This window comes from Peromyscus maniculatus, chromosome 6, assembly GCF_049852395.1.
Source record: "Peromyscus maniculatus bairdii isolate BWxNUB_F1_BW_parent chromosome 6, HU_Pman_BW_mat_3.1, whole genome shotgun sequence".
NCBI lineage: Eukaryota > Metazoa > Chordata > Mammalia > Rodentia > Cricetidae > Peromyscus > Peromyscus maniculatus.
Genome location: NC_134857.1, coordinates 26731119 through 26758077, shown reverse-complemented (window position 1 = coordinate 26758077; position 26959 = coordinate 26731119). Strand labels below are relative to the sequence as shown.

Here is a 26959-nt window from a genome sequence, read left to right as displayed (position 1 = left end):
CACACACACACACCTGCACCCACACATGCACGCGCTCGCACGCGCACACGTGCGCGCGCACATACACATACACAAAAAGAAATGGGGTCAAGAGAAATAGCTCTGTAGATAAGAGGATTTGTTGATATTGCAGAGAAGAGAACCTTGTTTCTGTTGCCATCAACTGCAAAGCACCTCACAAACATCTGTGATTTCATGGAGTTCTAGAGTACCTAATGATCTCTTCTGGCTTCTTTGGGGATTACAGGGACTGTGTGCACATGGTGTATGTCCACATATTCACACAAAACACTCATACACATAAAATAAAACAAAATAAGTAAATAATTTAAAATAATACATTGTAACTGCAAAGCTAGTATTTTATGAAACTACAATATATCTAAATGAGAAATTGTAAAAATGATATGGGATAATGTCATGACAATTAAATTGCTTTGTCTTCTGGACTTAATCTGTTCCTTTTCCAAAAGTAGAATTAAGATGAGAAATTACCCTCATGACACATAAATCATTATGGAGATTATATGTGTCTCAATTAGCCTTAAAGCTTCCTAATATGCCCCAGCAATGAAGCTTAGAAAGAAATGGTATCTTACTTTAGATATCAAAAGCCCAGGAATGTCTACTATTTTCAATGATTATGAAAATTTTAATGTCCAATTTATTTATATAAATCTGATTTATCATTGTTCATGAATACAAGTTTCAAATGTGCAATTTTGAGGATTATTTGATATGAGATATTATTGGTTACAATTGTTTGCACTTTTTTTTAATTAAGTGACTGAAATCACCAAGAAAATCATTGAAATATGAAGTTAAATTGAATCAGAGCTAAGCTAAAATTGAGTCCAGAAATGTAAATTCTCAGTCCATAAATGCAAAAAACAAAAACCTCAAATCTAACCATTCCTCTAAAAAAAATTAAAACTTTTATAATAAAGACACAGTCAACATACTTATATTATTGAAAAGGTCTTTTTCTACCTATTGCATATTATTTTGTTGTGGCTGAGTCAATCATGGATGATGACTGAGCTTCTGATAACACACATCTTTACTTGTATTAAATATGAAATAAATCATACTCATTTGTATACCTGCACAGTTTTTTCCTTAGTTCATATCTGTAGTGTTTGGAGAATAATTTGCTATTCAGTCTAGACCTCACTAGTTAATTTAATACTAATAGTTAACTCTTCAATTCCAGACACTTAATTTAATAAAATCACCTATGAAATGCATTGCTATCAAGATACAAATTCTAGTAAGCATCTATTTATTCCAAGAAGAGTATATGAATAACATTTATAAATGTGCTTATGGTAATTTTTGTTATATTAATCTAGCTCAAAACACATTTCTTCATCATAAAAAAGAATTAGAAAAATAAGACAAGAGTTCAATATCATTATAACTATTGCACAGATTTAATTGCTACTCAATGTCTTAATTAAGTAAATTTAAATTTTCTTTGTACTATTCTTAATAATTGCTATGAGCCTTAAGGGGCTGAAATGGCCTTCTTAAACTTGAAATGCATTGTCCTGTGTGTTGAAATGCAGAAGGGAACATTGGTAATATCTGGGACATGAGTGTTTGTATTTTCATATGCCATCCAGAATTTGCATAAACACAGTCTACATTGAGTAGAAAATAGGAAGGCATTTTTAGTGGAATGGTAAAGATGGCTTCTCTGTTACAATTCAGTATTCAAATAACTAGAAATGGAGGAGAAAGAAAAAGAGATATAAAATTCCTTGAAAATAAAATGATGAAAAGAAGTGGTAAAACCTAGTCGAAGAAAGGAATGTGGCTATGGTGTTGTAGATGGACATGGGAATCAGGACATACAAGAGAAAATGTTAAACATTGTGAACGGATTCTTGGAGATGGAAATGAGCATAATCATAGGCAAAAATGTAATATAATTTAACTTTTAAAATATATCCAAGTATGTGCTGTACTGATGTCATTATAAAGGAGAAACATAAAATTATAATTTTACAGAGTAGGAAGTTATTCATTGGAATACAGATGAGAAATTATAGTGACATGAACTAGGGTGATGGGGTTACTAGTTTAAAATAATGAGAATTAGTTGTATATATGATAGGGAATGGAGGTAAAATGTGCAATGGACCAGCAGACAGAATTTACCTAAAGACAAAGGACTTGTAAAAACTGCTTATAGCATAAGAAGAGAAATAATGAAGATCACAGATACATTTCACTAACGCTCGGGAAATAAACAATGGTACATAGCCAGGAAACACCGAGATACACATTGAGATGTGCCACTGACACAGGTGGAGAATGTCAATACAGAAATTGTTTGGAAAGTAAAGGCAAAAATTTTGGTTGCTGATTTAGTATATGACTTACAAAACTTATAAAATATTCTAGTAAATAATGTAATATTTTACTAGAGGTGGCTGTAATTTTGACAGTGGATAAAGTCTTGGTATAATATCTTCCAGTCTAGGATCTATCAACAGTCTATGGCCAAATGCTTGAGTGGGAGCAAGTTATAAGATACAAAATACAGAATGTAAGTGAATCACTTTTGCAATTGGAGTTTTTCCTGTGTCCACCCGGCTCCTGTAGCTGCTCATACCCAAATAAACACACAGATCCTACATTATCTAAATTGTTTGGCCTAATGGCTCAGGCTTCTTTCTGTGTAGTTCTTATATCTTAAATTAACCCATTTCTATTAATATATAAGTTGCCACGTGGCTTGTGACTTACTGGTACTTTACATCTTACTTCTCGTGGCAGCAGTGGCAGCTGGCAGCCCTCCTCTTCCCAGAATTCTCCTCTTTCTTTGTCCTGCCTATACTTCCTTCCTGGTTACTGGCCAATCAGCACTTTATTAACCTATCAGAGCAACACATTCACAGCATACAGATATCCACAGCACACTTTTCTTAGTTTGTGAGTGACAAGTGTTGCTTGAATTGTCAAAGATCTTATTAAAAAAGAAAGAAAGAAAGAAAGAAAGAAAGAAAGAAAGAAAGAAAGAAAGAAAGAAAGAAAGAAAGAAAGAAAGAAAGAAAAACCCATAGCAAGATATTGGGGTAAATGCTGAAAGATCAGAGAGAAAAAGGAACAAGCTACATCTTTAGGCCTCCTCAGCCTGAAAAAGCTTTTAGTTCCTGTATCCTCACGCCTTATATACCTTTCTCTGCCCAGCCATCACTTCCTGGTAATAAAGGCATGTGTGCTTCCCAAGCAAAAGCATGTGATATCAAGTGCTGGGATTAAAGGCCTGTGACTCCCAAGTATTGGGATTAAAGGTATGTGCTACCACTGCCTGGCTCTGTTTCTCTCCTAGACTGAGTCAATCTCATGTAGTCCAGAATGGATTTGAACTCACAGAAATCTAGACAGATCTCTGCCTCCCAAGTTCTAGGATTAAAGGTGTGAGCCACCACTGCCTGGCCTCTATATTTTATCTAGTTTGTATTGTTCTCTGGTCTTTGGGCAAATTTTAATAGGGTACACAATATATCACCACAGACAAGTAAATTGCTTATTCCTTCTTTACCCCATGCAATCTGTAATGCATTTGCCTAGATTACAAAAGCAAATATAAGTACCTGTCCTTGTCTATTAATATGCAGTATTTTAACAACCTATGGGTGACTAGAAAAATTCTCTACAATATGATAAGAAAAATCATATCATGGACTTTTAGTGACTCTGAAAATTTACTTATCACTTTGTTTATGATAGGTGTGAACCATTCTGACTTAGTACTTTGTGTATAACTCTCTCAGGCAAATCAATTTGAGAATAATTTAGTCAAAATCTTATAATTAGAACAAAATAGCTACAAGGGGATTAAGGAAAGGACTTTGTGGCTAAACATCATTCATCAGCATTATAAATTGAATATTGAAACGATGCATTCTATTGCTGATAGAACAAATTTCTGCAAGTGTAACAGCTTATAGGAATATGAAGTTTTTATCCTGTAGCTCTGGAGATTTATACTTTGTGTGGAGTGTCCATGGGTTAATATTGAGTTACTACCAGAGAAGTGTTCCTTCAGGAGTCTCTATGGAAGAATTCATTTTCCCTGTCTTTTTCCCCCCACCTTCTTGAGACTGCCTGCATTCCTTCCTGGGGATTAGGATTCAGAATCTTTGCAAGGTCATTATTCAACTCAGCATGAGGATCATAAAGCTCTGTGTTGAATCTCACAATTCTGCTTGGAGTCAGAAATGCTCTGCTCTCTTGGTGCTCTTGACACTGTATAAGATATAAGAGTCATATAAATACAACTACAGTAGAGTCATTTACATAATTAAAATTGCTTCAAAATCCCCTCAGATTATTAAATCATCTTGGCAATAATTTAATCAAATTTACCATTCAAAAAAAGTCTCAGAAAAATGTAATGTATTTGAAAACAAATGTCAGTTCTGAAAAATCATAGGAATTGGAGGGTAATTATATGAATGCTGATACATATCGAAAATATTTTTCAGAAAAGAAATATTTCATAAATCTTTCCTTTTGGTGTCATAACAGCTGAAGCAATATCCTAAATTACATGCAAACATGGAAAATAGAAGAAAGCAATCCTTGAGAAAATGTGTGTGCATAAAGCTAATTTACAGATCATAAAAATACTGAATCTATCTTCAGATGCCTATGAAATAGGTATCAAAAACATTTTTTTCAATTCTATTAAAGTAAGATTAACAAATAAATGCTTTGGAGGAAAGTACTTTTACAGGAATTATTTTAAGGCAAATTGTAGAAAATCTCCTTATGCTATCTACAAATCATCAAAAAGAAAATGTAGCAATACCCCTTAAACATTTTCTGTGACTTATTCCTGTGCTAAAATTTAAAAAACACCTGAAATCAATATAAATATGTGTGAGTGGATTGAATGATGAACCTGTCACACATGTATTAAAGGTTTTCTTCTCACTATTACATGTATGTATCGTATGAAATCAAACACAAATGCACCAGGACATTGTCTTGGTCAGTGTGAAGGAAGAGACCACCACAATACACTGGGTAGCTTCAAAACAACTGGGACAAAGGACAAATGTAGAGAGCCAGGGCTGTCCAGTTCTGCTGTGGGCTTCCTTTCTATGACAGACAGCTAACTGCTGCTTACGTTCTCACATAAGGAAATAAGTTTGTCAATATCTGAGCTTCTAGTAAGCTCACTAATTCCAATGTGATTTTTTTTTTCATTAAGAAAAAAAATTATCGGCCGGGCAGTGGTGGCATATGCCTTTAATCCCAGCACTCGGGAGGCAGAGGCAGGGTGGATCTCTGTGAGTTTGAGGCCAGCCTGAACTATAGAGTGAGTTCCAGGAAAGGTGCAAAGCTGCACAGAGAAACCGTCTTGAAAAACCAAATAAAAAATATATTGATTTTTACATACCAATCAATGATTCCCCTCTTCCCTCCTCCAGCCCCTCAAGCCTCCCCCTTCCAACCCATCCCCCATTCCCTCCTATAAGAAGGTAAGACCTCCCTTGGGGAGGTACATTCAGTAGAGGCAGGTCCAAGCCCCTACCCTTGCCTCAAGGCTGTGTGAGGTGTCCCATCACAGATAGTGGGCTGCAAAATGCCTGCTTATCCACCACAGATGGATTCTGATCATACTGCCAGGGGGCCCCTTAAGCAGATCAAGCTATACAACTGTCTCACTATGCAGAAGGCCTAGATATAAAGCAAAGGATAACCAGACTATAGCCCACAGCTCCAGAGAAGCTAGCTAACAAGAAGGACCCAAAGAGGGACACATGGATCACCTGGGAAGGAGAAATATAGGAGATCTCTATGAGTAAACTGGGGATGAGAAGTGGGCAATGGAGGGTAGGGGATGGGGGATGAGAACATAAAGGAATGGGATAGTGGATCTGGCACAGGGATGGAGTGGGAGAGCAATGAAAGAGAGAGATACCATGATAGAGGGAGACATCATGGGGAAAGGTAGAAACCAAACCAGTTCCTAGGGGACGTTCCCAGGAATCCTCAAGAATGAACCCAGCTTAGACTACTAGCTATAGTGGAGAGGGTGCCTCAACTGGCTTACCCCAGTAATTAGATCAATGAATATCCTGTCATCATAGAGCCTTTCTCCAGTAACTGATAGAAGCAAATGCAGAGATCTACAGCCAAACACCAGGTCGAGTTCCAGGAGTCCAGTCGAAGAGAGAAGAGGGTTTCTATGAACAAGGTGTATCAAGATCATGATGGGAGAATCTACAGAAACAACCAAGCCAAATAATGGGAACTCATGAATTTTAGTTTAACAGCTGGAGTCTGCATGAAACTGGAGGAGGCCTTCTGCATAGTGAGACACTAATTCCATTCTTAAGAGTCCACCTTTGTGACATCATTTCCTCCCAACAGCTCCAGTTCTAAGCATCCCAAACAGAAAAAACTTCACCCCATGAACACTGGAGGAACACAAACTTGAATTTTCTTATATTTTGAATATGATTCTTCAGATGCTGTGAGGGGCCATAATTATGACTATAACTGTCATTGGCTTCAGCTGGACGAGATCTGGTTCCTGGTTAATTACAATTGGGCAGAAGAAAATGTCAACTTGGTTTTTTGAGAACCAGGCAGCTGAAGCAGTGCATAACAACCAGCACTGGAGGACACATTTTAAACACACTACCCCAGAAAGCACCAGATGAAAACACCTGTGGACAAGTCTTTAGTGTAAATATAAGATTTTCCACACCATGTGTTGAAATCTTTCTCTGGTATTGTTCATGTTTGATAAGAGAGCCTTTGCCTTCTGCTTTCTTGAGCTTGGTATTCCTACTGTCAAAGAAGTAAAAAAACAATCGAGGCTGGAAATGAACAACCCATCTCCTGTTAAAGTGACAACTGTTCTGTGATATGCCTGCATGAGTTTCTGAAAAACAAGTTTAGAAATGAGTACCAGTGGAAGAGAAAAGGTCCAGAACTCTTGAAGGGTTATAGATAGTTAGCAGATACACATACTTAGCTAAGTATGTTGGAGAGAAAGAGGTTCTTTAATGTTTTCGTGTAGACAAGGCTATCTCAGGCTTGGAGATCTTGTGATCAATTTACAGAACCTTTTGGGAGTCAGTGTTTGCTGTCTTGTTTCTTGTGGAGATGGGACGGTGAACCCTGCACCAGTTTTTACATAGAGGATGCAACTCATCCTCCTAAATTAGACAAGGTTAAGACTTCCACATTAGAGGATAGCCAATGGCAAGGTCACCATGAAAGCAGAGATCACAGCTTCTGGATTTCAGAAGTGTGAGGATTCCTGTAGGTGTCAGACAGGGAAGCAAATCCATGAAGAGATAAGGATGGATACTCATTGCAAATTGACTTTGTTAACTTGGATCAGACTTCAGGGAGTCTAATAACAAGTGGTTTGTTTCTAATGTATTTAAGAACAGCATAATTTGGAAAAAATAGTGGTGTAAAACAATCCCTATTGCACAAAGAAGTATAATTGCATTGAAATTCAAATCAGGGTACATGTCATTTCCTCCAAGAAGATAGGTTTTAAAGATATGCTACCTGGACTAGCTTAAGGGACTAGGGGTCTGACCTGACTTGGTCAAACTAATAGCATGCTTAGAAGTCATTTAGGATATTGGACACCTATGGTCCTGGTTATGTGAGCTTGGGGGAATCTCTGGCTATAAGGGTCATTTAGATCACTGGCCACCTCTAGTCCTGGTTGTTTCTACAACCAGGATATGGCCATGATATGGCTTGATATGGCCTGGACTAATGATAACACAGATCAACAAGCAGTTAATAACTTCAAATTCTTAGCTTCATGGATGGAAGGTTTTTCATCTTTCCCATTGAAAAGACAATCTGTGTACTTAAAATTCCTTGTTTTTCTGGCGACCCATGAGCACAAGAACCTTCATGATGCTCTTCCAACACAGATGAAACCTTCCTCTCTAGAAAAAAAAAAAACAAAACAACAACAACAACAAAAAAAAACCTGTTAAGTAAATAACAAAATGTGAAATTAAAAGGACTCCTAGATAAATGAAGGACAGGCTTTTCCTCAGTAAAGCCTTCATGATGTTGGTTGCTAATACAAGCCTCACATACATACCTTTTACAATTCATTCTCCCATTATTTGTATCCCTCCTGCCACCATGTCTTATATGTAGCAGGAAAACCAAAGCTAAATCATTTATGATAGTCATATGACTCACATCCCTCTCTGAGGGTGAAACTATGGACTTTGCTCTATCACTCAATACTTCCATAAACATTGTCCATTGGTGGATCAAAAATAAATAAATCGAAAGATGAGGAAATGAATATCTCTTCTTTTTCATCTTTTATACAAGCATCCTAAGAGAAAAAGTATCAGCATTGGGCATGCCTATTTTTATGCTCTACAGATTCTGTAAACGTCCATCAATTACCTAAAGAAATTACAACTCACAGAAAAAGAAAACCTTCTGTCACTTCAAATTTTAACAAACACGAATGTAAATGAATTATGTAAAGAAATGTTTGGCATTCTGAATGTTAGTGCATTTTAACTATATAATTACAAACTGTGAGTTCTTGAAACTACTATATCTAGTAACATCTACAAACAGGTTTTGCTTTTGTGCTGGTCTGTTAATCTACACACAATAGCTGAATCCATTAAAGTGATGTCTTAAACTGAAAGTTAGACCTTCTAATCCCCGTTGCTGTCAATGTGTTCATGTACATTTTAGCAGGTAGTCATTTTTATAATTATGATGACTTGCCCTGCTACAGAGTTTTGCTGATTTCCTGACTGGTTTCGTTACTGTCAATGCAGCATAGTCTCCAAACTAAAGGAAAAATCATTTTCTTTCTGAAAAAGGCTACCAGTAAAGTTCCCTGTTTTGGTACCTGCTAAGGAAATAAAATTGTTATTTCTGTATTCTTCCATGTGAATACTTTCCATAATAAATTCTGATTCGATGTTTAGTAAAGGTTGTAACAAGACTAAGGATGCAGATTAGATTTATGAAAATGGTAGGCATTCTGTAATCACAGGTAAAACTTCTTGAACATAATTTGATATGTATTTAATTCACTTAAAAGTCCCATTATTTCATAAAAATCTATTTTCCATGCAGAAAGTGTATATAATAATCAAAAATGCTAAACATCACTCAGATAAAAGAATTCTGGATAAAAGTTCCTAATACTGATTTAGTGGGCAAAAGATTTTTCCAATTAAAAGTTCCTCATCAGGGCTTCACATTACACAGTTACTCTTCTAATGAGACCTGCCCACAAGGACAAAGGGGCTCCAGTACTGGATATAACACTGGGGCCTGCCTGCATCTGCAAAACCCTACACTGGTAATTTTTATGCTTGCATTTCATTCTGGAAATAAAGCACTGTACTGCCACCTTCTGACAAGCTGCCTCCTTCTTGAGAAATATTTTAGTCCTGAATGGTGTTTACATTGCTTATATGATTTTGATATACTCAGTCCTTTGAAGGAATAAAAGATTATAATGTTTTAAAATTTTCCTTATTGCCTGTCCTAGGTGTTATGTAAAAATAATAGTAAATTAACAGCACGATTTTGGTTTGAAAAAATAAACTAATCTTGAATTTAGCATTCATTCACAATTAAAGATTATTGACTGAGCACATCTCCCTTAGTTGGAATGTATCTCCACAGCAGAACAAGTGTATGGTATGCAAAGGTCCCACATTCAGTCCACACAAACAGAACCACTATCTCTGGAATGTTATAATATTATGATTTTGTTCTCTTTCTTCAGGATCCCTATAGTCACCCAACACATTTTTGGGGGCTGTTCGCTTGATTCTTAGTAGATATGATAGAAATCGAATAAATGTGGTTGACAATGTCTGCTGTGTTTTCAAAAAATCACATCTTTTCTTTATCTTTTATTATTAAGAGGAAATGGGGTTTATGTGTTTAGCAAGTGTCTATTAGATACCTTCTATTTATTAGCCTTAGCCCCAAGTTTAGAACAAAACTACACTGGAGAACAAGATGAAGTCATGGCTGACCCACTGACCTTTTTGAAGGGGCTTGGAAAAATGCTCCCTCAAATAAAATCCTTTCAGATTCTAAAATATGAAAGCTAGTGTAAAGCTTTCATTTCCACTTGGCTATTATTCAAGAATCTTGAGGTACAGAAGATGCTGACAGAGAAGCTATCCAACAAGCTTGTGAATTATATAATGGATTATCCCAGGATACCTTCATTGGCTCAATAAGTGATTGAACTCAGCATTTTAAATTCAAATGTCCTGTGGGGCTATATTTTGCCCCAAGAGGATTTTGTTTTTATTTTTTCACAATTTCCTAAGGTGAAGTAATAGGTTTTCTGCAATACATGATACTACCCCTTAAGAAATATTGGCAAATGTTATTGGATGTAAGATTTATGAAGAAATTAATAAATCACTGGAAAGAAGAGAAATTAATATAGAACAGGCTTCATTTAATAATAGAAGATTTGTAATGATCAGGGAAGAAAAGCTTGTACATAAATCTGTAGAGCAAAAACTATGCTTTATTATAATTTTATTTGGATATATATTTGCTTTGTTTCTAAGTGTTTCAGCTGCCTATTAAAAGGCAAATTCCTTGGTATTAGAAAACCTTTACCCCAATATAGATAGATAGATAGATAGATAGATAGATAGATAGATAGATAGACGATTGATGATTGATTGATAGATAGGTAGACAGACAGATAGATAGATAGATAGATAGATAGATAGATAGATAGATAATAAATAGATGAGAAAGAGTGTGAGAGTGGACTCAGGATGTGTAAAGAGAGGAAGACCTGGGAGGATATTTGCATAAAAATGTATCTAGCAAGAACTTTCAAATAAAATATTAATTGATATTGTTACTAATTAAAGCATTATTACTAGTTGAATGATTAATAACTATAACTGTATTTAGAAACATCAATTTTAACACAAATTTTTAAAGAATCAAATTTGTGGTGACCACAAAGTCATGCAGTTGGATGAAGAAACAATCAGGAGGTTAGTGGGTAACACTGGTTGAGGAAATGTGGCATGATCTCTCCTTAAATGTTTCTAGGTTCATTTAACATCCTACAACCACACACAAATATATTTCTGATACCCTGATGAATTCATTAGTGTCTAATACTCTGTTTTTTGTTGCTCTCCTATCAAAGCTTTAGTGGTACACATATTTCTTTACGGGGCAGTGTAAGTATGAGACATGTTGCATTTGAAATTCAATAGCCATGACATTGCCATGTAAGTGTATCTGCAGGTCTATTACTTTTCTAAATCTCATGTTTTACCTATGCCTTGATCTCAATTATATCAAAGCAACAAAGCTATACTTTCTTGTGGATTCTATCTAGCTCTAAAGGGCATGTTTGCTTTTTAAAATAGTCAAATTTTTTTTTATTTTAGTTTTTAATACAGCAAACATTTTTGATTATTTGAGAAACTGTAATTTACTTACAATTTCCCTTTCCTTCAGTCTTTTCAAATTCTCTAAGTTACCTCTTCCAACTCCCCTTCAAATGGATAGATTCCCCTTTGTCCAAGAATTGTTATTATATGCATGTATGTGTTTGTATACATGTTTATATGCATGTTTACATTTATATACGTATATATTTAGGAATGTTCCTAAATATAATGTAAAAATTCCTAAATATAACATATTGAGTTACTTTTATATTACTTTTATATCTGTTTTTTTTTTAGAGCTGGCCTTTTGACACCGGACAACTAACTGGTGTACTCTTCCCCGGGGAGAGTCACTTCTTCCACTCTCAGCTTTACTAGGTTACCTCTAGTTCTTTTTAAACTATTCAAAGCACTAGGCAGCAGTGGATCTAGAGTGAATAAACAGCAGGATATTTTCTGAAGGGAACAATTACATCTTGATGTTATAGTCATGCAATTCATCACCCAAACAAGAGTGGACCACTTAGTACTTCACATCTTGACTATTAAGCAATGAAATCCAAGGGCATCTTACACAAATAGAATTGCTTTATTATTTATTTAAATATTTTCTTTCTTCAATTTATACACAGTCTTTGTAAAATGCAAATCTTTAGCATTGCCATCCATCTTCATCCCTTTTAAAAGCTGGGTTCTTTAATGTATTAAGCTCCCTTGAATTCCACATCTTGAAGAAGGATGATTTTAGTCCCATTTCCTAATCTGTCACTTGTTTCAATCCTTCAAACGTCAGTGGACCAGATTTTTAAAAAAAAAAAAAATGTGAGTTTTAAAACCTAGACTAAGCATGTGCAAGGAATTCATATCTGAATTATTTAGTACTTGAAAATTTTTAGAGATGATTATAGTAGGTATTTCTCCTTGCAGACAATTAATGATCCATACTTGAAAGACAAGCTGCCCCAGATTCTCTGGCCAGTTTATTTGTGGTGATATTTGGACACTTCACTGACAGGGCACCATGGAGTCTATGCATTCAACTATTAAAGAGAAAAAGAGAACATGATTTGCTCAAGTGGATGCATGATTATTGGTTCCTATGCTTACAAATATATAATTTAGTATGAATAACTTGGCTGGAGTAAAATTTTAATGAAATGGTTCAGAGAAGAACATTTTTTTTTTTGATGCTTAATCTAGGCTACTTACAAAGAGTCTGAAAGAAAAGAAACTTTGAAGTGTTATCAAGTCTCCCACTCTGCTTTTGGTCAAAAGGACTGGTAATGTGGGAGGTTAAATTATGCATCTCGCCTCCCGTGTATGCATTTTGTTTTACTATGAATTGAATTGCAAGAGCCTACCTTGCAGTATTAGAACTGTTTGGCTTTAGGTTCTAAAGGAGTTTCAGTTCCTTATTAAAATGCAAATTCCCTGGGCTTGGAAAGTCCTTACCACAAAAAAATATTTAGCAGTTTAGGAAGCAGGAGGACATGGTGTCCTCTAACTAGGAGGAAGTTTGTGATATTGGAGATGGAGGAAGTGAGCAAAGGATTGGTGAGGCCAGGAATTCCAGCAGTGCCTTCTGTGGCCTGACAAGTTATATTCTTACATAACTGATCACTTATGATTTATATTATTGATCTTTTTTTGATGTAGAAAGGTGAAATCTTTATTTCTTTTCATTTTCCAAAAATTAAACCAATGAGCTTGGACTTGGACTCCTTTAAGCTGGAGGTGACAGGCCCTTTTCTCCATGTAGACTATGTCAGTCAGCTCCCTATCACTGTGAGCATGTCTGACACCATCAATGTACTGATAGATAAAGGTTATTTTATCTCACATAGAGTTTCAGTGCATCAAACAATTGGCCCTCTTGTTTTAGACTTGTGATAGTATGATCCACCTCTCTATAGTACACAGGGCAAACTCTTCACCTCATTGCAGCTGGGATCTGAAAAATGGAAAGGGCTATTAGGCTAGAGGCCTAAGATCTCCTTCAAGAATATACCTTTGGCTGGGCGGTGGTGGCACACGCCTTTAATCCCAGCACTCAGGAGGCAGAGGCAGGTGGATCTCTGTGAGTTTGAGGCCAGCCTGGACTACAGAGTGAGTTCCAGGACAGGTGCAAAGCTACACAGAGAAACCCTGTCTCGAAAAACCAAATATATATATATATACCTTTGAGCAAAAGCACTTACCTCCAAGCCTAATAACCTGAGTTAAATCAAAAGAACTTTCATGGCGAAAGGACAGATCAAACTATGATGTCCACACTTATCCTGTGACATGCACATGAACACACAGACACACAGTCTCTCTCTCTCTCTCTCTCTCTCTCTCTCTCTCTCTCTCTCTCTCTCTCTCTCTCTCTCAAATGAATAAAAATGTAACAAAAAAATTACACCGCTGGGCTGGTAATGTGATTCAGTGGGTAAAGTGCTTGCTATATGAGCATGAGTATTTGAATTCAGATGCTCAGAACCCACATAAATCCAGAGAAGCTAGTCATGTCTATGATCCTAGTGCATCTGTGGAGATACGGGAGGCATAAACACCTGGAATGAGCAGTAGCCAACCAAAAGAGAACATCTTTCAAACAAAGTAGATGGTGCAGATTAACACCCAAGGTTGCCGTGTGACCTACACACACATGGTGTAGCATGGTCATGCCAGTACTGACAGTCACTTGCACACATAGGTTTGTGGGCATCAATGCAAATGTGTGCAAGCACACACACACACACACACACACACACACACACACACACACACACACACATACACAGCATGGATCCACAAGAATATACCTTTGAGTGGCAAGAACGACTCTGACTACATCTTATTACAGGTCTTAATAATTCCCAGTGTATGATAGACTGAGGCAATCTTTCAATGGGTTTACCATTAGCAGACCCTTTTCCAAACCTTGGTAAGGCCCATCAGTAAATAAGCCTCTATTGCTTTTGTAGAGAACTGTGATACACTGATCAAGAAAACACTCGACTTAAAATATACTAAAATTTCTTCAAATAAAAGTATATGTGAAGTTGGTTATTAACTAACATTTATTTTTCATAGCAGCATGCCTCCATCAGGCATGTCTTACACACTGACTTTGATATCTGAACACAAAACAGGAATTATGAAACTCATGATAAGATTTCTAATTATTAATTTCTAATTAGAAATCTTATTTCTGCATATGTCTATAACATATAGCTTGTAAAGACTTATTTAAATAACTGAATAAGTAAGCTAAAACATATAAAGTGATATATCTAGTTTTTTAAGAGTCACTGAGGTCAAACTAATGTCCATCATTTCTTGGCTCATTTAATATGAAAACTCAGGGAAGTTTGGGGTTTTCTTTGATACAGGGATTTGCCTCTGTCAGGGGTGACACTCTTGAACTCCTCTTCACACTCAATGCCATCAATATCGCTTTAACCCTATGCAGCCATGGGGTGATCACATCTGTTTCTGGTTATACATTTATACACCACAGCGTTCCAGGAACAACAACAAAAAAAGAAAAAAAAAGAGAAAGAGCTTCTTATAGGTATTGCAAGAGAGTGGAGAGATTTTTATCTTGGATGTTTCAGAGTAAAGCACATACCTAACCTTGTCAATCACATTGAATCACACACCAACCCTTGAACATATCTTTCTTCCAATATAATTATATTTTCCAGGAAGCTTGGTCATGTATCTATTGAACTCATCACTGTGCGCTTGGTGATCCAATGGGAAAAAATGAAATTACACATATGAAAAAATGAGACTACATATATCTTCATGAATATGCTATAAAAATGTTAGGAAGTCAAGAAAACGCATGCTTATTTTAAAGGTCTTTTATTAAAGACTAGAACCCAATTTTAATAAGTATGAATAATGGTTAATGAAGTGATATGAAATCATGATTCCTTTGAATATAATGCTACATGGAGAAGAACTTGTTACTTTTCAAGAAAAGGTGTATATAACATTTTCTTACACCCAAACATACCAAAACTACCCCAAAAATCATAGTAATCACCTACATATGAACTTATAATAGCATGAATACATGTATACCTTAAACATGGATATTCAAATGAAAAATGCTTATATTATTGTTAAAATAATAAAAATGTTTTTGGTTGTGAGCCTAGCATTTAATGGCTGAGCCATCTATCATACATTTACACAATGGAGTATTACTCAGCTTTTAAAAGCCATTTCCAGGCAAATGGATAGAATTAAAAAAAATCATTCTGAGTGGGGTAACCAAGACCCAGGAAAACAAACATGATATTACTCACCTATAAGTGGATATTAGCTATTAGATAAAGGGTAATCATGCTGCAATCCAGACCCAGAGAGGCCAGATAATAAGGAGGGACCAAGGGGGTGATACATGGATCTCCCTGGGAAAGAGAAATAGAATAGATTTCATGAGTGGACTGGGTATGGGTATGGGAATGGAAATAGGAAGTGTCAGTCTTGGGGAGATGGAAGAAAAGAGTACTGGGTGACATGACAGGAATAGGCAAGTATTTGGGGGCATGATGTGGGAACCTAGTGCAGTGTAAACTCCCTGTGATCTATGGGGATATCCCTAGCACAGACCTCTACTTAATGAGGATACCAAGCCTGAATTCATCATCTTCTATAACAAAGCAAGGCTTCCAGTGGTGGGACTGGGACAACAACCAAGCCACAAAATCTGTGATCTACAATTTCTCCTGTCTGCAAGATGTACTAGGTTGATGCTGGAACAGAACTTCTGGGAAAGGCCAAGCAATGACAGTCCAAATTCAGGCCCAGGCTAAGAAAGTGAGCCCATGCTGACACTGATTGGAGGTCCAGAAACCAGAGGCTGGATTGATGGGTGATGTTTCTCTGTTTGCTGTGAATGTATTGCTCTAATTGAATGATAAATAAAGTGCTGATTGATCAGTAGCCAGGCAGGAAGTATAGGCGGGATAAGCAGACAAGGAGAATTCTGGGAAGAGGAAGGCTGAGTCAGGATTCACCAGCCAGACACAGAGGAAGCAAGATATGAACGCAGAACTGAGAAAAGGTACCAAGCCATGTGGCTAACCATAAATAAGAATTATTGGTTAATTGAAGTGTAAGAACTAGTCAGTAATAAGCCATACAGTTTGTAAATAATATAAACCTCTGTGTGTTTATTTGGGTCTGAGTGGCTGTGGGACTGGTGGGTGAGAGAGATTTGTCCTGATTGTGTGCCAGGTGGGACACAGGAAAACTTTCAGCTACACTGAGTAGCCCAGAGAACCAAACACAACTCAAAAAAAAAAAAGTCAATGAAATGATTCCTAATGATATTCTGTTATACTCATAGACCAGAGCCTAGCATAATTGTTATCTGAGAGGCTGCATTCAGCGTATGATTCAAGCAGATACAAAGAACCATAGCTAAACATTAGACAGAGCCTTGGGAATCCATGGAAGAGGGGGACAAAAAGATTGTTGGAGCCAGAGAGTTCAAGGACACCACAAGAACATGGCTCACAGAATCAACTGAATAGGGCCCATAGTTGCTCATGGAGACTGAAGCTACAATCATAGGAGACTCTATAGGTCTGAGCTAGTTCCTCTGCATATATATTATGACTATGTAGCTTAGTGTTCATGTGGGACACCTAATAGTGGGAGTAGAGGTTGTTTCTGACTCTTTGCCTGCTCCTGGGACCCTTTTCCTCCTATTAGCTTGCCTTGTTCAGCCTTGAAATGAGGGTATGTGCTTAGTCTTGTTAACTGTTATGGCATATTTAGTTGCTATCCCTGGGAGGCCTGCTCTTTTCTGAATGAGAAGGGAGGAGGAGTGGATCTGGGAGGAGGGGATGTGGGAAGGAACTAGGCAGAATGAAGAGAAAGGAAATGTAATGTATAAGAGAAGAATAAATGAACTTTTTGAAGAAATAATAAAAATGTTGCATTTTAGTTTCAACATATGAGTTTGTATTGTTACATAGCATAATGTACTTTTAAAAAAATTGAATGTTCAGTACCATGAATGAGTTTTTTTCTACGAAGGATAGTCTTTAACCCAATTATAAAGGGTTCGTTATCCCTCTAGTATCATACCACTATTGTGCCAATGGACATATCTTACCAATTGAGTTGTTATTTTAGCTAGAAGCATTCACAACTTTGTGAGACATTTGATGATTTTTCTCCTCCAATAACTTGCTAAGCATCTCTCAGTTGTACAAAAGCTGGCGAGTAGATATGTTTTGAGAGATTAGCACCCAATTGATTTCTCAGTGTCATTTAACAAAACTGTGTGGTCTTCAACAATATGATCTCTTCATTAAGTTCTGGTGGGTAACCTCCAGGTTTCTGGCCGTATCAGAGAATCTTCCTTTTGAAGTAGACAATGATTAATAGTGAGATTTGCAACTGATCCCAGTGAAAAGAAAAGGTGGAGTGCCCAATACTAGATGTGACATCTGTACTCTAGTTCTTCTCCCTGGGGTTAAGGAAAGAAAAAACGGAGACCAGAAATGTTGTAAGAGCCAGGGAAACCTGGTATGAAACAGTGATTTCTGGATATAATGGAGTCATTACACTCACAGACTCATACTAGTTAGTTATGGCTGCCTATAAAAGACCTGTGCAGACTCAAATCAGTAAGCATTCTGGCATATGGGTAGAAAGTTTACAGGCCCTTAACTAGTAGCTATTGACATCTGACAGCTTCTTGGAGGAGGAGACTCAATTATTTTCAGGTGCATGGACCTTAGTGAGTTTTCTATGCTCCATGGATGATCCTATACCCATGTTCAAATGGCAGTGCTAATTAGACTCGCTGAGTTATAGAGAAATAAAAGTGAAACCGCATGACATGAAGTTGGGAGGAGATAGATGTGAGGAGGCAAGTGGAATTGGAGAGACAAGGATATGATCAAAAGGCATTGGATGCATGCATTAATGTCTCTGAATGAAAAGGGAGTTAAAAAGCCAAATTTTCTATTGATGCCTGATTTTAAATATAACAAATGTTGTTCCTGTAAAGATTCATTATTTTCTCACATTACAATGGAAATCAGTTATTTGTTATTTAATGTATTTAAATAATTTGAAAATGGGATAAACATATGTTTCTGTCTCATTATATAAAATTAATCTTCTACATCACAGGTGTGCTAGCTACTCATGTAAACTTGACACACAAACCAGAGTTATCTGAAAGCAGGGAACCTCAACTGATGAAATGCCTCCATAAGACCTGGCTGTAAGGCATGTTCTTAATTACTGATTTGGTGGGGGAGGTCCAACCCACTGTGGATGGTTCTCCCTGGGCTGGTGGTCCTGTGACCAAGCCAGGGGAATGCTAGTAATCAGCAAACCTCCATGACCTCTGCATCAGAGCCTGACTCCAGGTTCCTGCCTTGCATGAGTTCCTGCCCTCACTGCTTTAGATGGTGAACTGTTATATAGAACTGTTGATAAAATAAAGCCTTTCCTCCCCAACTATCTTTTTGATCATGGTGTTTCATTGCAACAAAAGAAGCCCTAACCAAGACAATAGGTTAGCAAGTATTTTCTGTCAGTCCAGAAAGTAAATCATTTCCACAGATGTTCCAGGTAGACAGTGTTTTAACTACTTAAAAAATTTACAGAATAAAAGCAGGAATAACTGATACACACATAAAATAACTTACCATGTTACAACACAATATAATATACAAAAACTCAGCATGGGATGATATTTCTAAGTAGAGTTCTGCACAATATCATTGTATAAAATTGTAAACAAATTTAGATGAATTTCTCATTCATTTTCAAAGTGGTATATTTTAAGTTAATGTCTAATAAGAGTAAATATATTATATCTGGTGGTGATTAGAATTAATTCAGGGTATCAGTCTGACAGCTACATAAAATTATCCTTGCAAATACGTTTAGTCTCATCCAGCCATTTGAGATTAACTTTACCTTTTACCATATGATTATAAAAAAAGGATTTTCTTTAAAAAAAAAACTGACTTACTTTACTTAATAAAGACTGTGTGCACTTCAAGTTTCTAAAGATCTTACTTAACTTCTATCACTAGATAATCAAATGTTGAACATGTCTATAATTTGTGAACATTGGGAAAATTGTGTTTACATATTAGCACACACTGAAACAAAATAAAGACAAACCAAAGAACAGAAGTAGCAGCAACAGAGAGCTACAAAAGCATCTTAGTATACATTAGAGTGGAGGATGACTTGTGATTGTGTCTAAGAAGTAATACATAACTTACAGTATTAAGTTAAACAGATTTTAGTTATGAGAGTAGACTGAAAATTCAGATGTTTCATATTTAGCCAAAATTATACGATATTTTCTCTTGCTTATTATGGTCCAGATACAGTTCTCAGTATTTTAAGTAAAATTAACTCAACATCTTATTTGTTTATGCTTTGACTATGCATGCATGTCACAGTTTCTGTGAAGAACTCAAAGTAAAAATTGCAAGGCTTCCTTCTCTTCTTTCACCATGTAATTTGCGGATGTCAAACCCAAGTTGTCAGGCTCTGCTGCAAACGTTTTACATACTGAGCCATCCCATGGGTTCTAACTTAATACTTCAAACAGCCATATAAAGCAGATATTATTACTAGTCTCAATCTACACAAACAGAAGTGAAAAAAAAAGTACAAACAAGCCAAATCAAAACACAATAACAACCCTAGAAGACATGCATGGACACATGATTAAAAACAGTACTATGGTTGGAAAAAAATGTGCATTCAGTGAACAGGTGGTATATTAGTGGCCCCAGTGGACATGTGGAAACAATCTCTACAATGTGACAAATTACTATTTTGTAGCTTTAAAATTATTTGAAGAGTTTTAGTAAGCACAAAGGGACATTATGGATATTGTTTATGTACAACTGAAGCATGTGGGGGAAGTCATGCAACAACAGGTGAGTTAAACCAAACTAAGCATCACATTGTGAGGCTCATGAAACTGAAGAACTTGGAAAAGCTGTTTCTAGAAATCACATTATTGGTGGCTCTCTAATCATGTTTATAGGTGAAGAATTTGAATGACACAAGCTTTTGGATCATCTCAACTCTGCAATTCTGAAATTTCAACTGCATCTGTTAGTTCCTGGCTTAGTAGTAAATGGTAGAACACGGTGAAGAAAAAAAAACAATCTCTGAAGGAGAAATTTTCTGAAAGCATCATCTGAAAAGACAGTAAACTACAGAAAATGTACACTTTCAAATTCTTGAAGTCGTTAGTCCAGACGTCTGAGGAACTCTGATAGTGTCTGTGATGGTTGATTTCGTAGGTGTAGAAAATGTCCTCTGTGGTGGTGTTTCATGGCAAGTCGATGTGCTAAAAGCATGTCATGCAGGTAGGAGGGTGAAGCGACTTAAACAGAGCCATTTAGAGATCAGTTATTTCCATAAAAGAACACAATTTCCCAGGCTCCCTTGCAGTTATGTAGGATCAAAATATAAAATGATGGCTGGAAGACAAGTCATGTTGACTTGTTAGATTAGTTTCATAGCTGACATATAGGCTATTTTTTTTCTTATTTCCCATAGACACTTAGAAGCTAGAAAATATGGTTGATATTCTAGCTGAAGACCCACAGTAGATTTTATGAATGAGTAAATCCACTAAGTCATGGAGGTATTAGTCTGTATTTTGTGTCTGTTACTCTAAACTAAGGCTCACATTACATAACCATTTTGTTGTTGAACAAGTGGGTAAGAATTGTCTGTGGGAGAGATCATATTGCTAGTAAAAATTGGAAAATAATAAAGGGCATCAGAGAAGTGAATACTCCCGAATTGAAGCAATATAGCACTGTTTATGGTGAAGACATGTTGTAGGGTGAAAACTGTGGAAGTGAGACCTACCTAAGACTTTCTTAGAGGCCCTGATGAAAGGAAAAAGTCAACATTAGTCCCATGTCCTTGTCTGGGAGTAGCAAAGCCTGTCTGGGGGTAGAGCCAGTACCTGGAAGGAGTCAATGTTGCAGTTTCTGAGGACCCTACTTCTCCCTCTGGGCTGTGGTTATCATTTCTAAGGCAGCTATGTCTTGGGAGTTTGTGTTCTCTTTACCAACAATATCTGGTTTAGCCGTCTGCTTTCTTTGTCCCATTTTTTTTCCTGCAAAGAGATATAGGCTGCTGTACTTCTTAATAAGCTTACAGATGCAAGACATCCTGGTCCAAGCTATTCTTTGTCCTCCAATCTAAGATCCTTTCATTTGACACCTTGCTTTTTGGGACCCTTACACCTGCACGTTTAGGTCAGTAAATGATTTTACTTTTATCAATGAGTAACCTAAGGAAGAACCAATAAGAATATGATGAGAATCTGAAGGTCAGGCCTTAGAAAACAGTTGGAATTAGATTCCAGTTCTAGAATCCCATCTCCAGTTAGCCATTCTCAGGACTGAAAACAGGGACAAAGCAAAGTACAGGTCATATACCACTTGAGAATGGTTCTTACATAACTGCACAGATTTTTAAATAAGAACACCTTTGGCAAAATCAAAAATAGGAAGAAAATGTTTCAGTTATAGCAAATGTAAATTAATCGACTAAATATTTCCACTGTGAAAAATTAAAAAGGCTTTCTCAGTTACCTCAGTAAGGCCACAGAACCCAGAAGTAAATTACCAAAGGAATAGCCTTTGCTCCCCAGTCTTCTCCCCTTTTTGAAGGAGCTACTGTGCCAGTGGCAAACACTGGAGCCTCTAGTGTGGTCCACATTAGAACTAGACTGAAGAGAGAGACATAGATATGATGACTCTGGCTTCCCTGCTGATAGAAATGTCAGGACCTCTCTTCTATGGGTTTGTTTTCCTTGCAGCTTCACGTTTGAGGTAGCTTTGTGGGTGGGAATATAGGAAAAGAAAATGAAGAAGAATGTGAGCCAGACTTATTTCCTTACTTTCCAGTTTTGAGGATTCCCAGATCTGCAGTCTGGTACTTTGCACAGATGTACAGATGCCAACTCTAGAAACATTTTGGTGTATTCCAAAGAGTTAAGAAACCAGAATTCCTTGTTTTCTTCTCTCAAGAAGAATTTATTTATGTGAGAAAGGATAGCTCTATCCTACTCTCACAGAAGGGAGGAGGAGAAAGGACAGCTCCATTTTTATCACTCTCATGATCAGAGTGTCAGCTCCCCCTCACCTGAACTAAGGCCCTATGATTAACACCTAGCTGTCATCTTCCAAAATGGGAATTTTTAGGCTCCAATCTGTGTTTTTTTTTGTTGTTGTTGTTTGTTTGTTTGTTAGTGTTTTTTGAGACAGGGTTTCTCTGTGTAGCTTTGTGCCTGTCCTGAATCTCACTCTACACCAAGCTGGCCTCGGACTCACAGAGATCCACCTGCCTCTGCCTCCCGAGTGCTGGGATTAAAGGCGTGCGCCACCACTGCCCGGCCTGTGTTTTTACTTTATATAATGATTCAAACTTTTTTGACTTAGAAATGTTTTTTATATATTCAGGTAATATGAGTATGAATGCTAAAATCTTACAATGTATTGGAGTTTCACCAAAATGTAGCAATATTTGACCTACAGATATGAAACTCAACAAGGGGTTCTACAACATTAACCAAATAAGAAGTTAAAGACATATGTGGAAAAGATCTCTGATTTGATTATGAAAGGAAAATTAAGACTTTGTCAATTGACAGGAACAGATCCAGCAGAAATTGTAGTACCTTTAACTAATGAGGATTTTTTCTCTTTATGGAAAGATAAGGAATACTGACAAAGAGCCTGCAGTAAGTTTTTTGGAGAGATTAGCAACTGTTATCCCAAAAGCAAGCGAATAGAATTCTCCTAAAGAATTGAATGGGTACTTCCTCACATTGTACATCAGAAAGCAATCTCTAGAGTCCCCACATTCTATACTGATGAAAATAAGTCAGGAAAGGCAGGATATACATCAGGAGATTTGAGTTAAGTGGTTCACACTCTGTACAAAAGTCAGAACTGAATGCCATTCTTAATGGTACTTTCTTGTACTTATGGACTTCACAGAACCTCTTAATATAGTTGCTAACTCAATATGTAGAGAGAGTTGTTTTACATAATGAAACTGCTGAATTTATTCCTGATAATAGAGAATTAACTTCACTATACAATTACAGAAAATCATCAGAAATAGAGAACATCATATATATATATATATATATATATATATATATATATATATATATATATATATGATAACACATATCAGATCACATACAGCTCTGCCAGGTCCTTTAACACAAGGTAATGATGAGATTCATCAGATATTAATAAGTAATGTTCTAGAAGCCTCGGAATTTCATAAGAAATATCATGTAAATAGCAAAGGTTTGAAAAGGGACTTTTCTATCACTTGGCAACAAGCCAAGGAAATCATTTTTTAAAAAGTCTTAAATTTTTCTTCCATAACCAAACTCCATTACCTTCAGTAAGTAATCCTAAAGGTATACAAAGAAATGAAATTTGGCAGATGGATGTGTTTCATTTTGCAGAATTTAGAAGATTAAAATATGTACACCATTCCATTGACACTTATTCAGAAGGGTGACTCCTATGAGTTCTAAAAAGACTGATTCCATGATTACACGCCTATTAGAAGTTATAGTCATCATGGGAATACCTGTACAAATTAAGACTGACAATGTTCCAGCATATGTCTCAAATAAAATGAAACAATTTTTTGCTTATTAGAGTATAAAGCATATTATAGCTATACCACACAACCCCACAGGCCAAGCAGTCATAGAAAGATCTAATCGAACTTTAAAGGATATGCTAAAAAACAGAGAGGTAACAAAGAATCCCTAGAAATAGGTTACATAATGCGTTATTAAACTTGAATTTTCTCAGTGCTGATGAGAAAGGGACAATAGCTGTGAACAGACATTAGACAACAGAAAAATCTGAGCTAAATCAATCTGTTTACTTCAAAGATGTGTTGACCTCGGAATGGAAACCAGGATACCTCCTACCTTGGGGAAGAGGTTTTGCTTTTGTTTCTGAAGGAAAAGAAAAACTATGGATACCAAAAATATTAGTAAAAATTTGATTTGAACAGGGGAAATCCCTTGATGAGGAGAAGTGATAGCTCATCTACCAATGTGACAATTCTACAAGTTGTAAGGAAACTCAACAAACAAGAGTCAGGGCAGGGTTTTGTTTTTTGTCTTTATAGGGTAATAGGAATATCCATCTTCAAGAAATCAAAAGGCCTTGGACACCCAGACATCCACAGCAGAAGGGAACAACCTATTGGTACCAATATACTCTATATGGTAATATCTCACTGCCTAACATCTATATCTCTGTAACTCTAGAAAAGTTGTGGTCCTGATTCAACTATAAATCAAGCTGGCTTTGGAATTGGAATGTGACTCTCTTCTCTAAACCCAAGCATATTGCTAAAATAAAAAGTAGGAGATTCTGTCTCATATCAGAAGAGCCAATGGGTGTGAGACAGAAGAAAACCAATAATTTAGGGACCATTATTGTCAAGATTCTATTTCTCTCCATGCTTATTCTTGATTTCTCAGTATCACTTCTCATATGTCATGTCATCTCAAGACTCAAATTTCCCATTTTGATATTAACATGTTCAAGTTTTCCACAATGAAAAATGTGTCTTTCCAATAGCAATCTCTGAAGTCTTCAGAAGGAAGATGGGCCCACATAACAACACTACCTGGTCCATAATGATGCCATTGAACAACACAAAAAAATACACCACTCAATGCTCAGCTTTGGACTGCAAATTCTTCAGAACAGTTCCAAGATTAGATGGTCCATCATATTACACCTCTAGCCAGAATCTCAAATAACTTTTACCTATTACTCTGAGATTGGTTGTAGGCTACAGTTAGTCCTATTGAGACATAACCATCTAGGTTTCTTACAGGATCCCACAAAGATACCATCACCCCCTAAACAGCAAGAAGCAATTTTAAGAAACCCTCTGCCAAAGGTTTTCTTTTTCTCAGGGTTATGGATAAGTTGTTATAAGGTTGGGGGTGGAAAAATAAAATTTTGAGTCAGGATATTCTTTTAGAAAAGAAAAAAGGGGAACAGATAGGTATAAATTATTAAGGTAGATTATTGTATCTACTAGCAAACTAATTTAGCAAACTATCATACAGAGATAAATGGCACTGATATGGATTCTTGTATATTGATACAAATGTAAACTATTTTTATATTCTTACTAAGATAATTTGTATATTGATACACATTCAAAACGATAATTGTCATATTGTACACATGTACCTACTCCTATTTGAAATATTTTGTATAATGATACAAATGTAAAATTATAATCATCATACTGTATGTATGTTCTACTTCTATTTAGGTTATTTTACATATTGATACATACTAAGGATATTATTATCATATTGCACTATACATTTTTACCTCCATTTAAGATACTTTGTATATTGTCATAATTTTGAGGTCATTGTCCTTATACTGTACATCTGTTTATAGATTGTTTACCCTGTTAACATGAATCCTTAGTCCTTAGGTTATTTAAGTAGATAAGACTTATAGATTAGGGGCTGGAGAGATGGCTCAGAAGTTAAGAACACTGGCTGTTCTTCCAGAGGTCCTGAGTTCAATTCTCAGCACTCACATGGTGGCTCACAACCATTTGTAATGAGATCTGGCTCCCTCTTCTGGCCTGCAGGGACACATGCAAACAGAACACTGTATACATAATAAATAAATCTTAAAAAAAAAAAAAGACTTACAGATTAATAGTCATCCATGGGTGTCATATCTAGAGTGATGTTAGTTAGGTTTTTCAGATTTACAGAAATTTATGTCAGATGGACAGCTAATCTTCAAAAACTTCATAGACCTAGAGAATATGGCATTTAAATGTTTTGATAACTTAGAATTCTGTTGACATGAGACACAATTGCCCCTGGCATCACCAATCTATTCCTGAGAGAATGTTGGACTTCTAAGTCACTCTGGTTGGAAGTTTGTCTTCTTGTCACAAAATGGCCTGCTTGGCAAAGAACTGTTCTTGTCTCGACTGCTGTCAGTATGAACACTGTCCTTTTTGGATGAGCAGGACACAAGGAAAAGCAACCACTGAACCTTGCCAAGACACTGTAAGATGGTCTTTCAAGATTCCTGTTTATGAAAATGGTCTGTCAGATATTGTAGGCCTGTAGCCAAAATGGAAGCCTCAACAGTGATGAGAATCTTTAGGTAACTATCCAGGCTGCCAGATGTCTCTATCTATTCTCACATTTTTTTTTCAGAAATTGGTTGTTTGTACTTCCTGTTTTCTCAGGTAACATTATTTTCCTCCTCAGGTCCTTGATGAGATTGAAGACTAGGTAGTTACAGTAACAGTTCTCTTGTATCTTAGCAAAGAATATATTTGGTAAGAGTTAGATTTGTCAGAATATAACAGCTATTGGAGTAATCGTGGTAATTTGCCATTTACTTATGTTCTGGACATTTAGCATGTCCTTCTTGTTTCATGTTGTT

The 26959-nt window shown here is 36.3% G+C and overlaps 2 long non-coding RNA genes across 2 annotated transcripts in view; both read right to left on the bottom strand.

Annotated features, from left to right (window-relative positions):
- LOC143273842 (uncharacterized) overlaps positions 1-4438 on the bottom strand; it is a 166012-nt gene extending 161574 nt beyond the window's left edge. Inside the window, exon 1 of the long non-coding RNA XR_013052046.1 lies at positions 4106-4438. This is a non-coding gene — a long non-coding RNA (uncharacterized LOC143273842). The remainder of the gene's footprint in view (positions 1-4105) is intronic.
- An 11307-nt stretch (positions 4439-15745) lies between these two features.
- Positions 15746-26362, bottom strand: LOC143273726 (uncharacterized). Its single transcript, XR_013051912.1, has 3 exons — positions 26206-26362; positions 17569-17925; positions 15746-15853 (listed from the first exon to the last, which is right to left on the bottom strand). It is a non-coding gene; the product is annotated as an uncharacterized LOC143273726 (long non-coding RNA).
- Between the last annotated feature and the right edge of the window lie 597 nt (positions 26363-26959).